This window comes from Megalopta genalis, chromosome 11 (assembly GCF_051020955.1).
Source record: "Megalopta genalis isolate 19385.01 chromosome 11, iyMegGena1_principal, whole genome shotgun sequence".
In the NCBI taxonomy this organism is placed as follows: domain Eukaryota; kingdom Metazoa; phylum Arthropoda; class Insecta; order Hymenoptera; family Halictidae; genus Megalopta; species Megalopta genalis.
This window is the reverse complement of record NC_135023.1, coordinates 9345608-9363283: the sequence shown is the minus strand read 5'-3', so window position 1 is coordinate 9363283 and position 17676 is coordinate 9345608. Positions and strand designations below refer to the sequence as shown.

At 41.4% G+C, this 17676-nt stretch overlaps 1 long non-coding RNA gene across 1 annotated transcript in view; it reads right to left on the bottom strand.

The window, feature by feature from the left end:
* Positions 1 to 3138: 3138 nt before the first annotated feature.
* LOC143260302 (uncharacterized) overlaps positions 3139 to 17676 on the bottom strand; it is a 212746-nt gene continuing 198208 nt past the window's right edge. Inside the window, exon 3 of the long non-coding RNA XR_013034444.1 lies at positions 3139 to 3148. This is a non-coding gene — a long non-coding RNA (uncharacterized LOC143260302). The remainder of the gene's footprint in view (positions 3149 to 17676) is intronic.

Genomic DNA, 17676 nt, shown 5'->3' with positions numbered 1-17676 from the left:
CGTTTCTTACGAACGAATTGGGATAGGGTGATTGAGCCAGTTACCGTGGGATTGGGCCAGTTACTGTGTACTGGAATATGTACTGTATACAGGATCAGAGTCAGTATCCGAATAAGGACAATTAGTTGTGAGGGAGGTCAATTTGATTTGTGGAAGGTCAATTTGATCTGAGAATGGTCAAGTTGGACTGAAAAAGGTCGATTTGATCCGAAGAAATTCAATTTCATCTGAGAAAGGTCAATTTGATATCAGCAAGGTCGATCTGATTTGAGGAAAGCCAATTGGGTATTAAAAAAGCTCTATTTTATCTGGAAAAGGTCAATTTGATCTAGAAAAGCTCAATTTGATCTGAAGGAGGTCAATTTGATCCGAAGAAGGTCAATTTGATCTTAAAAGTGCTCAATTTGATCTGAAGAAGGTCAATTTGATCCGAAGAAGGTCAATTTGATCTTAAAAGTGCTCAATTTGATCTGAAGAAGGTCAATTTGATCCGAAGAAGATCAATTCCATCTGAGAAAGGTCAATTTGATCCGAAGGAAATCAATTTCACCTGATAAAGGTCAATTTGATCTCAGCAAGGTCAATCTGATTTGAGAAAGGTCAATTCGATCTAAAAAGATGCTCAATTTCATCTGGAAAAGTTCAATTTGATCTGAAAAAGATCAATTTAATTTGAGTAAATTCACGTTGACCTGAAAAAGGTCAATTTGATCCGAAAAAGAATCAATTTCATCTGAGAATGGTCGATTTGATCTCAGCAAGATCAATTCGATTGATGAAACGTATTCAGATTACGTTAAGTTAAATCGTTCGGTAATTTTTACCATAAATGCATAAAATTCGCAGTCCAGTTGTTCGAATTAAATCGTTCTGTTCGCGTTATTCGCGCTAACAGCTTCACGCAATCCCCATAACCCTGTCATTTTCGTGGCAACGAACAATGAGAATCGACTGGAACTAGAAATCGACGCGAAAAAATCGACTCCCAGACAAAATCTCCCTAAACCGATCGATCCGCATCGCACTGTAGAGCATCGCGAGAGCAGCGCCGTCGTCCCAGACGCTTTCGCAAGCTCCGTTTTAAAAAGAAACACTCGCGGCCCGTTCTCCTTTTATAATTAATCGTCTCGACTTCCGGTTTCGGTCCTGCTGCACCAGACCGGGCTTGCAATACCCGGGTTAGTGCATTATCGTGTACCAAGTCTCCAGCTTTTGTCCGTCCGACGATCTGGTTACAAGTACAATCGATCAGAGCGAGAAAGAGAGAGCCGTAGGGGGTTGTACATGGAGAGAGAGAGAGAGAGAGAGAGAGAGAGAGAGAAGGAGAGAGAGAGGGAGTGGAGATAGAGAGAGAGAGAGAGAGATAAAGAGAGATAGAGGGAGATAGAGAGAGATAGAGAGAGAGAGAGAGAGAGAAGGAGAGAGAGAGGGAGTGGAGATAGAGAGAGAGAGAGATAAAGAGAGATAGAGGGAGATAGAGAGAGAGATAGAGAGAGAGAGAGAGAGAGAGATAAAGAGAGATAGAGGGAGATAGAGAGAGATAGAGAGAGATAGAGAGAGATAGAGAGAGATAGAGTGGCGAGAGAGTGTCTAATTACTACAGTCTCGTAACACGGTGTTAATGACGCGGCGGAATGATATTCGGATTGCGGAATGGACGCGGCCATGAATCGTTGCATCAATGTCTGCCGGTGCAACGCACGCGGCAGCCTGACGTAAACGATACAGAGAGCCCGGGCATTATGAGAACAACAATGGACCTCTTGAAATGTTCCCGAACTAAAATTATTCTAACGCAGTCACGGTGCCGGCCTTGTATAATACCCGTTTCGAAATAATTATTCGAGCGACCCCGTTCGCCGTGGATTATGCACTTGGCGCGCGGCGCACGGTGCACGAGCACGCGGCAAAACCTTGCGGATGCAACCACTAATTTTTAGTGTCCGCCGACCCGCTGATTTTCTGATTACGGCACAGAAACTTCGCCAACCTTTTCCCGCACTTCGCCGGCGCGCCGTGCAATTAAACGAAACTTTCGACGCGGCCCGCCGTTTCGACCGGTGCTGCGCGACCATCCGTCTTGATCGGCTTATTAAATGTCCATCGAATCGTCGATTCGTCGACGAGTTTTCTAACTTTTTGTGAAATCGTTTGTGAAAATACGAATTTTCTGGAGGTGCAGGGTCAGAGTCAGCGTTGAAGTATCCGAATGATGACAATTAAATGTGAGGAAGGTCAATTTGATTTGTGGAAGATCAATTTGATCTTAAAAAAGTTCAATTTGATCTGAAGAAGGTCAATTTGATCCGAAGAGGATCAATTTCATCTAAGAATGGTCAATTTGATCTGAACAAGGTCAATTTCGTTTGAGAAAGGTCAATTTAATCTAAAGAGATGCTCAATTCCATCTGAAAAAGTTCAATTTGATCTGAAAAAAATCAATTTGATCTGAGAAAGTTCAAGTTGATCTGTAAAAGGTCAATTTGATCCGAAGAGGATCAATTTCATCTGAGAAAGCTCGATTTGATCGCAAAAAGATCAATTTGATTCAAGAAAGGTCAATTTGATCTAAAAAAGGTCAATTTAATCTAAAAAGAGCTCAATTTGACCTGTGAAAGCTCTATTCAATTTGAAAAAAATCAATTTGATCTAAAAAAAGATGCAGATCCAAGAAACAATGAATATTGACTTGCGAAAGGGTCGAACCGCAAAAAAATGAATTCGATCCACGAAAGCTCCGCTTTGCAAGCCTCCCAACAGATCTACCATCAGCAAATGAATTCAGCATTTCGACGATTCATCGAGCGAACATTTTCTTCGGAAGAATCTTGATGGGAACGAACGCGTCCGAGTTTGATGACGTTCGCTGGCGAGCGTCGGCCGATTCAATTACATCCACGGCCGTTGAATTCCATCGGATCAACAACGCCCAAGGCTGGCAGCACGCCATAGAAGGTTAATTCGCTCTGGCGCCGAATTAATTCCCGCGTATAAATACATCTCGACTCTAGGAATTTATAGTCACGCGGACACAGTCTTTTCAACGCACTTCGCCCCCCCTTTCTTGTCGCCTTTTCCTCTCCTCCACTCCCCCTCGCACCCCAATGTTTCGGTGCTCCCTTGTATCTCGTTCGTTCCTCCGCGGTATCTGCGAGACCCGGGCGAAGAAAAATGACGAAGAGAGGCCGAAACGCGATACACAGAGAGCGCTCGTCTATGTGAATCTTGAATCACCAATCATCCGCCAACGTCCCGTCTAAAACATAATTCCCTTGGATTCCACGGCGATGGAACATTTTTCCCGGCTGAATGAAATAATCTTAGGATCCCCTCCCCCCCCCCCCTCCTCCCTCCCTCCTGCTCTGAATGCACATTCGCGAAATTGCTGCAGTTTTCTTTAATGGGCCACTTTCGAGTACGTCTAACGAGCCGATTGTTGCGACGATCCCGTTCATGGGACAATTGACAATTAGCAATTGGAAATGTTAACTAGCGGACTGCCGAGACCCGGCCTCGCAGTCCGTATCGGCCGCCGCCGCCGCCTTTTTTGTTAACGCTCGTTTCAATCAGTTCGTCCGATTGCCTGCAATTCTTGCGGCACTGCGCACCAACTCTCTCGCAGTCTGTTTACTCGGATGTTACACAGCTTGAGAGCCTAAGTTTAGAGATGATTGATGCCGACTCGTTAACGCGTCCGCTGTCGAATAATTGCCCGAGAACGTCAACGAAGTCGCCGAGTCGTGATTCACTCGATTTATTACGGTTTATCGTAAACATTACCGTTTTAATCGGACACGATCGCTCGAGATTGAAAATCAGGCGAAAAAGAGTAGACCGATTTTTCCGTAATTCGCACTCGGATTGCGCATAAAAATGGACAATTTGGGAAGAGGAGGCGCCATTATTCGAGGCTTGCGGCTCGTTTTTATGGTCACCGATTGTCAACAACTATAAAAACGAGAGACGCAAGGTTATTTTTATTATATATATATCTTTTTTATTATCGAATAATCGTATTTTCTCTTCCCACATCGTCCTTTTTTGTGCGCAATCTGAGCGCGAATTAGGGAGAATTTACTGTGACACGAAAAAATTCTTAATATGTCAACTGTTTCTTTTCTTTTTATTTTAAGACGATATCGAGGCGAATAGATCTCGGACAGATTTGCGTTGGAAATTTCTACGATTAGAAATTCGGTATTGTTTCAACGTGCTCGCTACTGGAAGCTGATACAATTAATCGCGTTTCTCGCTGCATACAGCGAAACATTTCCGTGACTAACCCTGTACATCCGTCTCTAAATATACTTCTTTGAACCACGCCGGTCTTATTGTGCTTAATATAAACGACACTCGGCGTCGGTGAATCATCGTGCACCGTGGAACCGAGCGAGATTCTTCGAACCTGGGTCAAACTGGACCCGAGAGAACCAGAATTAACCTGTTCACAGAGATCAGGAGTAACAAGCAATGTATTTCGCGCTTGCTCGACTTAATCATCGTTTTCCTGATTTAGTCATCGTTGCGTGTAAAATTGCACACGCGAGGTCATTAATAGTTAAATGTGATTATAATCAATAATTAGTAATTAATAATTTGGGTGCAAATCAGCGAAAATTATTTTGAGAAAACCAGAGCAGAGAAGATTATGATTTTGATTTTGAAACTATGGAAAGAAGTCAACGTTTCCTTGGACTTGGGTACAAAAAGCATAAAGATCTGCAGTGTACTGGTGACAATGCTTAATCAATTCGATTCAATCGACACCTAAACGCGACGAATTATTATTATTTTATATTATATTATATTATTTGAATTATTATTGAATTATATTATTTTATATTATTCTATAATATTATATTATTTTGTATTATTTTTTATATTATTTTCTAACAACAGCAAGACTAGACTTATTTAGTCATCCCAAAATTTCAATTATGCTCCATGCTTTAACGAAGATCGTCAAAAAATGTTTCATAAACAAATTTCCGTATTATCAGAATAAAAAATGAATTTCCACGCCACTCTGTCACATCTCCCCAATTCCATCGAAATCCAAAAATCCAAAAATAACAAAGCACCCGACATCTATTCAGCTTCTGAATTTTAAAATTCGATCAAACAAAGTACCTAAATTTTAAGAAAATTAATCAAGGAAAAGCCCGCCATGCCAGAGCATCCTCAGCATCCTAATCGCCGAGAATGATCGAATCAGTCGTCTCAGAAACATGTAACAGTCTTCATCAGAAATATCCGTATGAATCGCGAATAGGAGAAGAGCCGGCAAAAAAGAAAAGTGCGCTCGCAAAGAGTCGAAAAAGCTCGGAGAAACCGTTCGATCGGCTGCCAGTCAAGCATCCGGCCGGTGTATCGGAAGATAATACGGGGGCTGGCTCGCAAAGGGATGAAAGAAAATTAGGAGACGGTGCCGACGCGTGTATGGCAGCGGCGGACGGGGGCTAATTAGGGATCACCCGCGGCGCGGGACCGTGTATAAGTTCTCCGACAGGGCGGGGCCCAGGGATGACGGCTGGCAGTGGTAAAACCGCGTATTAAAATTCCGGACACCTCGTGCAATACTGATCTTCGTCGGCGGGCTGGTACCCCGAAGGTGCCGCGCCGGATAGGTGGCTGGCTGCCGGAGGAGCTTAGGGGTTGGCGAGCACAGAGACTCGGAGTCACAGAGATAGGGAGATAGAGAGAGAGAGAGCGAGAGACAGATAGAGAGATGGAGAGAGAAAGACAGAGAGAAATGAAGAGAAAAAGACGGAGAAAGACAAAAAAAGAGAGAGAAAGAAAGAGAGCTACAGAGAGCTACAGAGAACTACCAAGAGAAAGACAGAGAACCCGATAGCCGGAGATAGCTAGAGAGAGAGAAACGGAGAGCTAGAGAGTGCAAAAGGTAGCTAGAGAGAGCTATAGGGAGTCAATATTTCCCAAACTATTAATTTTTCTACATAAATAGCTTAATACATTTTTATAACAAATGTCGAGCTGCATTCTTTGTTAGAAAGAGCTAAAGGGAGCTAAAGAGGGCTAAAGAGAGCTATAGAGAGCTATAGAGAGCCATAGAGACCTAAAGGGGGCTATAGAGAGCTAGAGAGAACTATAGGGAGTTATAGAGAGCTATAGAGAGCTAAGGAGAGCTATAGAAAGCTATAGAGAGCTAAAGAGAGCTATGGAGAGAACTAGAGGGAACTATACAGAGCTATAGAGAACTATAGAGAGCTATAGAGAGCTCTAGAGAGCTAGAGAGAACTATAGAGAGCTATGTAGAGCTAAAGAGAGCTATAGAGAGTTAAAGAGAGCTATAGAGACCTAAAGAGAGCTATAGAGAGTTAAAGAGAGCTATAGAGACCTAAAGAGAGCTATAGAAAAAACTATAGACAGCTATAGAGAGCTATAGAGAGCTAAAGAGAGCTATGGAGAGCTCTAGAGAGCTAGAGGGAACTATAGAGAGCTATAGAGAACTATTGAGAGCTATAGAGAACTATAGAAAGTTATAGAGAGCTAGATACAGCTAAAAGAGAGTTAGATACAGTTGAAAGAGAGCTAAAGGAAGCTAAAGAAAGCTAAAGAAAGCTAAAGAGAAATAAAAGGAGCTAGTGACAGTGAGCTGAAGGTAGCTAGAAATCGAGCTAGAGCAATCTAGTGACAGAGAGCTAGTAGCAAGGAGTTAAAGACAGCTAAAGACAGCTAAAGACAGCTAAAGAAACCTAAAGAAACGTAAAGAAACCTAAAGAAAGCTAAAGAAACCTAAAGAAAGCTAAAGAAATCTAAAGAAATCTAAAGAGAGCTAGAGCTAAATGGAGAAAGCTAGAGAGATCTGATGATAGAGAGCTAGAAAGAACTAGGGAGAGCTAGAGATGGGGAATCAGAGAGTCGTAGAGCGGAAGAGGGAGAGCCTCCCTCTCGGAGAGAGCAAGAGGGATGGCGGCGGTGGGAAGAGAACGTAGGTGGCGAGAGATGCGCCGTCGGTACTGGCAGCCGGCCGTGCCCCGAGGGATTAATCACGGGGCATTATGGCGGTGCCGGCTCAAAAGCGGCCAAGGAACGAGCAGGGCTGAGTCATAACTCAACCTCCTCAATCTCCAACCGTATCTGCTAGGACTCGCATTAATAAGGGCATAAACGCTGTATAATTTCAAAGTAGGCACTGTCGGCAACCAAAGAGCTACCCTTCCGAACCTCTTCCGTTCCCACAGAGCCCCGAGCCCTTCCTCCCAGCCCGAGCTGCTACCCTATCTGGTACACCTTTCCGCGGCGTGCCAGCTTCTACCCCCGCAAACACCATGACAGCCAAAGTAGTCTACGGCCCCCTGGCCCGAGCCATGCCCGCCGCCGCGTCCTCTCTCTCTCTCTCTCTCTCTGTGCCGAGGAATAGGTGGTATTACTGGCGAAGGCATTAGGAGCGGTTCATACACCGAAGCCTTAGACCGTTTCGGAAGCAGCCTGCAAGAATTATGCGCGGGAGTCAACTTAACGCACCCTGAGACGCCGTGCTGGGTAGACTCGCGCGGTGCTACCCTTTCCCCAAAATGCTAACTGAACGTAGAAGACTGACTTTCGTAGAAGACTACCTCTGCCGTAGCAGCGGCAGAGGTTCGATTTAGACGGAAAGAAGGAAAGAATGAGGTCGAGAAAATGCGGCATGTGTTTGGGTAACGTTGACTGTTTTCTGTTATCTTTCAGAAGATTTAGATTGTGAGGTCAAGAATATGTAGAGTGTTCTATAATTATGTTAGCTGGAAATAGGGGGTACCTGAGATCATTTGAAGTAACTTTTTCCTTTGCGAAAATGCAATCCGCGGCTTCGTTTACGAGTTATCGACGAAAAACACCGACCAATGAGAGGCGAGCACGGCTGGCGCGAAGCGCGCCGAGCTACCGAGCGGTGGAAGCCCAGTTCCGCTGATTGGCTCGGCCGCCTAGCGTTGGGCGAGCTCGCTTCTCATTGGTCAGCGTTTTTCGCTAATAACTCGAGAACAGAGCCGCGGATTGCATTTTCGCTCAGGAAAAAGTTACTTGAAATTGTCTGAGGAATCGCCTCATCCAAGCGTTAACATAATTGTGGGATATCTTGTGAAATGTACAAATCAATGTTGGAACAGCTAGAATCGTCTTCGTATTGCTAAAATGTGAATAGATAAATAGATAGATCTTTATTTAAATTGCCAAGCGAATATAATTTACCTTTCTTACTATTTTGTTTATCTCAGGTCCTATATGTTATCACATAAATTCTTTTAATAACATATTGAATGACCCCTATTTGTAATCTAGAAGACCAGAAACACAAGAACAACCGTATCATGCTGAAATTTCACAGCCTTATGGTCGAGAGTTAAAGATCAGAATAAAAGAGAATTAAAAATAAATTATACAAATTGTACGAATAAAGATAAATTGTCTAATTGCAGTGAAATAACGAAGAATGCTTGATATACTCGCAACAAAATCGTGCCGATTTCCATAAAAATCGCGCGAAGCCGCACCCATGATCGCGAACCGGAGCGGGTAACTTCTTTAACAGATTTAGGCTACGTTTACTGATTAGAATTTGCCGGTAATGGAATTAAAATCGGCCGCTCCATGGCGGCATCCTGTCTACTTCTGACGCGTCTGCTCGGATAACTTGATGTCTTGCCGATGCTAATTGGATTGAGTGCGCGGAGATGGCATGATTCTGGAAGCTGCGTGGGATTAGCATCTAGAAGTATCGAAGTTAGCGGGGGTTGGTTTAGAAAATGGGTCACGGAAGTTGCACTGCGAGAGTTTCGATACAGGATAAGTGAAGCAGTTCTAGTCTTCTATGGTTGTAACAGGTACCGTTTACCGTTCATTCAGAGTTTCATTCGATTTGATTTACGAGGTCTAAACAAGCTAAAACTTGAACAACGATTTAATCGAAATAAATCGTTCCTTCTAATCATTTGAACGAACTGAGAACGTGATTAAAAATTTGAACGAACTGAAATACTAAATTCTTCACACCTGTTCACAATTTTACATTTCAATCATACGCTTTTGTCATAAAAGTGCTTAAAATCCGCGGCCAATCAACACGTTCCGTGCCGAGCTTTTTTTACTCGAATCTTCACACTTTGATATTTTACTAAAACTTGATGTATTACGTGCAATTATTAATTCTCGTACACATAACAACGTAACAAAAACTTATCAACGCCCATTCTTGCGGTGGAAATTGATTCTTCGGTTCTAAATTTCTTGTAAACAATTTGTTCAGTTCACTAAGTAAACATGCAAGCGTGTACCATCGATGGTACACGTGGCACGGAACGTGTTAATAAGACAATGCTGCGACAATGTTGGCTATTGTACCACGAACAAGTGCAAAATAAAGAGACCAAGGCACGGAATGTTCAGCTTACGGAACGCTGAAGAGTAGCTTAACGCGTATCTTACGCATGAATCTTATCGAGACATAATTATAAGCGTAGCGATAATTTTGTATCGCGCGCAATTTCTGAAACAAGAACGACGGCGGAACGTTCGCCGATAAAAGGCAAAATCGGTCGGCGGCAGAGAGCGTGCAACAGTCCGAACCGCTCAATTTCCCACTAATCACATGCAGATTCATCAATCTCCTTTCGCAAACGCGTTCTGGGCGCCGTTTCGATGTACATACATCTGCCGCGAATTTTAATAACGTCTCCGCCGCGGCCATGGCCGATCAATGCAACGCGGCCGCTCGGCCTGGCAGTCCGGCCAGCTATCCGGCGCCGAATTAATTAAATTTTCGAAGCTGTTTGAATTAATTAATTGCAAAAAGTTCGGTTTTCTGTATGAAGCAGAAGTTAAACATCGGGGCTGATACCCCGTGGACACTGTGAGGCGAACCGGCTTCATCGCCTGCTAATTAAGCGCAAAGTTGAAACTCTAACCTATAGTACACCGTAATCTGATTATGAATTTGGCCGTGAATGCAATATTACACGGCTGCAAGGAACCTGATAAGACAACGCTTTTGTGAACTTAATCCCCGGTCCCGGTTGATCCTCGGGACCGTGCAGAAAAACACACTCGCGGCCCGCCGAGCACGGGCCTCGTCTCGCCTCGCCTCGCCTCGCCTCGCCTCGCCTCGCCTCGCCAGGCCGCAATATAATTTGTTTACGTCCGTCCATCGTTAACGAACGCACCACCGCAGCACCCCCTGTCCCCCTCGTGCGATCGCTTCGATTCGCTCGCGTTCGCTTTGATTCGCGTTAATCGGGCCGCGGGTCGTTGCGAACCGATTGTACGACCGGTATCTGGGTAACGCGACGCGGAAGCCTCGTAACGAGAAGGACCAATTTGCGGGATAATTGAGGGATTCTCCTCGCGCGGGTTCCCGTCTTTTTAAGTTCGACGGGATTCGCCGAAACGGCTGCTAAGATGTGCTTTTTTTAGAAGCGGCGCGCTTCGAACCTGTTCGTGGTTTTCGGGGCGATTTTTTGGAAGGAATTTGTCGAGAAAATTGTTCCATTGTTCTTCGTTCGGTGCCGCGTCGTTTACATTGGGGTGGCACTGATTTTTTTATTAGTTCTGAATATTTATTTTCATTGCAGTGGATTCGAATAAATTGAATGTTGCTGGAATGTTTAGAATGCGAAAGAAGTCAAATACTATCCACTGTGGTGATTTTTAACTTTATCGTTTCCCCGTGTGACGTTAATTAAATTACTTCGATTTTGTGGAGAATTTTTGGATTTCGGCGCATAACGTGTTAAATAAATAGTGTGCTAGTTAGAGAAATAATTAGACTGGAGGCATTCGGGATATTTTTGTCTGAATGCGGTTAAAATACAATTAACCCTTTGCACTCGAAGCCATTTTAACTTTGAATTGAAAATAGTTTTTCTGACTTACAATATTTCCATTTTGTATAACTTAAGTGATATATATGTATATACGAGATTGACTTTTATGACTCGTACGACAATTTCACTTTTAACAGTTTTTAAAATAGAAACAAAATAGAAACAGCAAAGACAAACAAAGACAAACAACGTTAACATTATTTTGAAATGTTATGTGACAATTATAAGTGGTGAGTCTTATTGCTAGAATAATAATAAATTCAATCAGTTAATACTAGAATAATAATAACCTCGATAAGTTATTACAAAAATAATAATAACCTCAAGAAATTATTACTAGAACAATAATGACCTCAATAATTTATTACTAGAATAATAATAACCTTACTAAGTTATTACTAAAATAATTATAACCTCAAGAAATTATTACTAGAATAATAATAACTTCAATAACTTATTACTAGAATAATAATAACGTCAATAAGTCGTTACTAGAATAATAATACCTCAATAAATTATTCCTAGAATAATAATAATCTCAATAACTTATTATTAGAACAACAACAACCCCAATAAATTATTCCTAAAATAACAACAACCTCGATAAGTTAACTCTACAAATTTCCATCGCGAATCGAACTCGTCGAAGTACGACAGGGGATTAAAATTAACCCTAAATTATCTCAATATTAAATTAATTAGCCAGCAAACAATACACGGTTTAATAAACAACGAGGAAATAGTGACTCACGCCGCGCTACGTTTCTAACCCACTCGTTCGGGAACTCCCTTCGCGCGCGTATAGTTTCGAGCATTATTAACCGTAGGTGAACTATCGATAATACAATAGTTTGTCGATTACCTGGGGTCATCGAGGATAACGCGGGCATTTAATCGAATCTTGCGATAACGTACGATACGTACGCGCGCGCGTGTGTGCAATCGAGCCTTGCCGATCTCCTCGAGCCGAGTCTTCAGCTCGTCGTACTCTTATTGTTTCCCGGCCCTCGAACCATTTCTGCCCCATTCAAGCCAGTTCTCGAACTAACCTTGCGATATGACTACGTCACGGCGACGCCGCCGGTGTGTATTTACATCCGCCCAACAGAGAAACTAGCGAAATCCTGACGTAAATACACAATGGCAAAGCTCATATTGCATACAGGTTCAAGCGGGCAGACACGGTGGGAGTTTGGTAATTTAACCGAAATCGAGACGCCCGCCCCATTCACCGTCTAATAAAGCAAAAAGCCATTAATGCTATTGTTGGCCGTCTCTTCGGGAACCCGGCCCGCGGAATTTCGGTTCGATCTTCCTTCTTCGAGCTTCGATGCCGGCGACACAATGCCGACGAAACGCGGACGCCGAATTCGCGATTTTCCCGGCTTCGTCAGATAATGTTTCGGATAATAATAATAATAATAATAATATTATATATAATATTTCGGGTAATTATTATAATATAATATATAATAATAATAATAATAATATTATGTATAATTATTATAATATAATAATAATAATAATAATATTATTATATATAATTATATATAATATTTCGGATAATTATTATAATATAATATATCATAATAATAATAATAACATTATATATAATTATATATAATATTTCGGATAATTATTGTTATCCGAAATATTATCTGACGAAACCGTAAAAATCGCGAATTCGTCGTCCGCGAATCTATATATATATATATATATATATATATATTATAGTATATATAGTACAGTTATATATATATTATAGTATATATAGTACAGTTATATAAATATTATAGTATATATAGTACAGTTATATATGTATTATAGTATATATAGTACAGTTATATATATATATTATAGTATATATAGTACAGTTATATATATATTATAGTATATATATTATTATATATAATTATTACTTCGCGAAAGGCTAAGATAACATGAGATAAGGATCTTTGCGATAAGCCGGGACGAAAGATCGAGGATCGGATTTGTGGATAGAATTGTTGCAAATATGTATATTGAAGCGTATTTTCTTCGTTACGGATCGCTCTGGTCGACGCGACGAAACGACGCGAGGGGCGATTTAAATTGCAGCTTCGCGATCGCGAATTTGCGCGAACAGTTAAAAATCGAACGCGATATTAAAATATTATCTGCCGCGCGGCGCCGCGCCGTGCCGTTCGCGTTCCATGCATTTATGATTCCGGTTTGCATGTTTTGAAATGTACTTGAAAAATATTTAAAAGCTTTAAAAGGTATCGAACAGACGGCCATCAATATTCTTTCATCGACCGGCAGCCTGAATTACTCTGAAATATGCAAAGTTATGTTCGATATCGACATATCGGATAACTTTGACCGTCGAATAGATGTTTCGCAATGGGGTGATGGGGGGGCGGGGAGGAGGGGGGAAAAAAGAATTAGATACTCTTTTAATGTTCGTTAAACTGGCCGGAGTTAAGGCGGAGAGAAAAGAAGGCGAATTTCGAACATATTTGCGATATCGAAAAATATTGATGAATTCGCAATAATGTTCGCTTAATAAACTAAGGCGAACAGTTGGTTCATGAACTACGGGTGAATAGTTTAGTTTGGGAATTAGATCAACGGATAGCTTGTGAACCGGATGAATGGTTAGTTTGCGAACTAAATGAACGACTGTTCAGTTTATAAAGTGGATAAAAGTTTAATAATTGAACGACCGCCAGGAACATTCAATTCTGGATTGTTAACATGGATCGGTGGGAATTTTGTGTGACATTAGATTGAATTATATAATATCTAAATAAAATAAAATAAAATGTAACATTAAATAATGTGTAATTTTTTTAGAAACTTCTTTTAAAATTGTAACCATATTCTTCTGGAATATTTGTACTTACATAACCGTGGATATAAAGCATTAAACTGGTAATGTCTGTGTCTATGCAAATAAAGCAGGATCAAAGACTATGAAATAATACATGTGCAAAGTGAAGTTCCACAATAGCACAATGCATAAAATTTACAGTTTAATTACAAAATCCTCTGTTGAATAAGTAATAAGGGTGCATATAAGTAGACGCCGTTGGCGCATGCATTTTACGAGAAATATGAACGGATGAGCTACAAAGCTGGGAAGATATTATTAGAAGAAATCGAGGATATTGCTGCAGAAAATTGAAATTTTCATTCCATTTCTGGTCTCCGTAATCAACTTTGAAAATTGAAGCGATGCTAGAATAAAAACGATGATTTGGCTTATTTGTGATATTTTGCCACGATTCGGAGACGATTCGAAAACCACGTGACACGATTCGAAGGCAATTTAGAGACCACGTGACATGATTCGAAGGCAATTCAGATGCCACGTGCCACTATCCAAAGGCAATTCAGAAGCCACGTGCTACTATTCGAAGGCAATTCGGAGACCACGTACCACTATTTGAAGACAATTCGGAGGCCACGTGCTACTATTCGAAGGCAATTCAGATGCCGCGTCCATTATTCAAAGGCAATTCAGATGCCACGTGCCACTATTCGAAGGCAATTCGGAGGCTTCAACGATTCGAAGGCAATTCAGAGACCATTTAACATGATTCGAAGGCAATTCAGAGACCACCTGACATGATTCGATGGCAATTCGGAGGATTTCACGATTCGAAGACAATTGACATAATTCGACGACAATTCGAAGGCAATTCAGAGACCACGTGACACGATTCGAAGGTAATTCAAAGACCACCTGCCACTATTCAAAGACTCCGTCAACCCTTAGCATCGACAAAGCAATAAATACACAGTCGTAGACACAGGGAAATTCACAGCAACCCGAAATTTAGCATTTCCGGGAGAAATTACTGCAATGATCAGACATTTCATGAATAATCCCCACGGATTCATAATTGTATGAATTATTACTAGAATATATAATAACAACCTCAATAAGCAATTACCATAATAATAATAATAACAATTATGAAATAAAAAATAATTAAGAACAATTATTCCTCGTACGACAACCGTAACGTATCAATTATACTCGAGAACAAACAGAAGGCACAGTAACTGGCCCCACTGTCCTATACACACGCCCTAAGGAATCCAGCAAAAAGTCGACGGGGTATCCGTATCGTGCGTATCTCGCCTAGACGTTCATTAACGCCCCGATTGTCCGTAACAGCGGCGATGATGGTTGATCAGAGCGTGTCGGAAGGGAAATCGGGTCTCGGGTATCAGAGATCGGGGCGATCGTCGTGTAAAGACTTGTAAACCAGGCGTGGCACAAGCTTGAGAGGGGCCGCGGCGGAGGCGGCCGCAGATAAACAGAAACGCGTCGACGGCGGTTAGGCGGTCGGTGGCCTAACCGGGGCGCTTGCGCGACCATGCAAGCGAGGCTTTAGGCTTACCGTGACGAAGGATTGAGCGGGGAGGGTGTGGGGCTCGGATGCGAGGGGGGTTTCTTCTTATCGGCCGAGAAATATATTGGGTTCCGGTTCGCGTTACGTACGATCTGAGACCTCATATAGTAGGCGTGTTCGCGTAATTAAGCCGCAAGAGATTTGCATACGATCCGACAGATACACCGGGAGGGCCGCGTCGCGGCGCGGCGCGGCGAGTCGCGTCGCGTGGTTGCAAATGCCCTCGGCGAAGAAGAAACCCGCCTCTGCCAGACGGCGCGCCGCTGTTAAACATGTTCTTGCCCTAGGTACGTAGGTGCTGAAAAATTCCTCAATTTAATGGAACCTCGCCGCGGCAGGATGTAATTAACGCGGAAACGTCGCGCGTCGCCGGGGACAGTCCGAACCATTTAATTGGATGGCTGGAATTGTAAGAAGCTTCGGGGACCGACGACTCCGTTCTGACCTTTTCTTTTCTCTTTTTCTTCCCCCCCCCCCCGTTTTTTATTTTCTTTCTCGAACCAGTAATTCCCTTTGTACGGTGTAATTAGTGTGGCAACGGCGGACCCTTTTTCCCTGGCCGTGTAACAGGATCGGCCCGGTTATAAGAGGATTTTTTCTTTCTTTTTTTGCGAAATCCGACGTTCGACGCGCGCCGCACGTTGTTTTAGACGATTCGGACCGCTACGCGGAACAAAGTGGCGATCCTGTTTTCCGTTTGCTTTGATTGCGGAGATGACTTTTTAGCCGGATTCGTTGTCGAGGGGGAATTATGCGATGATTAAACGTTCGACGGCTTTTTGGGAATTTTTGGGACACCGAACTTGGTATTTATGTATGTTATATTATATTATTATTATTATTATTATATAATTATATTATTGTATTATATTATGTTATTATTATATTATTATATTATATTATATATATATATTACATTATTATTATTATATTATTATATCACATTATTGAAGTTGTCTGCTAAATTAGCATTACTGATATATGTTATTATTATATTATATTATGTTATTATTATTCTATTATTCTATTATTATATTACATTATTGAAGTTGTCTGCTAAATTAGCATTACCGATGTATGTTATTATTATATTATTATATTATGTTATTATTATTCTATTTTTATATTATATTATATTATGATTATTATATTATTATATTACATTATTAAAGTAGTCCGCGAAATTAGCATTGCCGATGCAGCAAACGTAGAAAGCGAACATACTGATCGAATTTGAAACGCCGAACGCCAAGAACGTTCTAACTAGACGCGCTTCCAAAGTCATCGTGGCAAACGGAATTTGCACGACACACGGCGAACGAAATATTTTCCGAAAAGAAAATCGAATCTGTGCGCGGGACGAAGGGCCTGGAAGAGGGGGGAGGGGGAGAGTGGAGAGAGCATCGACCACACCGATCGTAGTTTTATGGAAGAGAGACGAGCCTTTTCCGTCGAACTTTGTAAGAGTGGAATTTTTAGAAAATTCTGCCGGTGTTTAGTCGACCGGACATTTGGGTCACCTTTTTCTAGGGAATCGATCAATGAATGATGTAAAAAGGGCAGCGAGTTGTGAAACCGCTGGTACCTACGCCGCGTTGTGGGACCACGGAACATTCGAACGCCCGGCCGACGATCAAGTGTGTTCGATAAGAGAGAACCGCTTTCTGGAACGGGGAACTCTTCGAATTCCGACGCTTTTGTGACCCAGAATGCAAATTCCCGGTGCAAATGGCGAAGGGAGCCTGGATCGAATTATGAGAACTCGTTTTTACATTCGACGGTACAATGTTTCCTTTTTTCCCGTGAACTTCGTTATACTGCGCGTACTTCAGCGATCATTTCGGTGATTTTTATTGTAGGTTTAATCGAACTCGCTTGAAATTATCGCTGTTGAATATTGTATATTGTCGATTTAAGAGTAGCGCCGTTATTTATTCTTTATTTATTTCTTTATTGCGATGAAAATTATGGTTGCTTGTATTAAAGAAGAAAACAAATCGCTTACTCTTATTCGACGATTAGGCTGCGTCCGACTCGCCATGAAAATTATTAGAAATAACTTGTTGAGGTTATTATTATTTTAGTAATAATTTATTGAGGTTATTATTATTGTAGTAATGACTTATCGAGATTATTATTATTCCAGGAATAGCTTATTGAGGTTATTATTATTCTTGTAATGACTTATCGAGGTTGTTATTATTCTAGAAATAGCTTATTGAGGTTATTATTATTTTTATAATAACTTATTGAGGTTATTATTGTTCTAGTAATAGCTTATCGAGGTTATTATTATTCTAGTAATAACTTTTTAAGGTTATTATTATTCTAGTAATAGCTTCTTGAGGAAATTATTATCCTAGTAATAACTTTTTGAGGTTATTATTATTCTAGTAATAGCTTATTGAAGATATCATTATTATAGTAATAACTTATCGAGATTATTATTATTA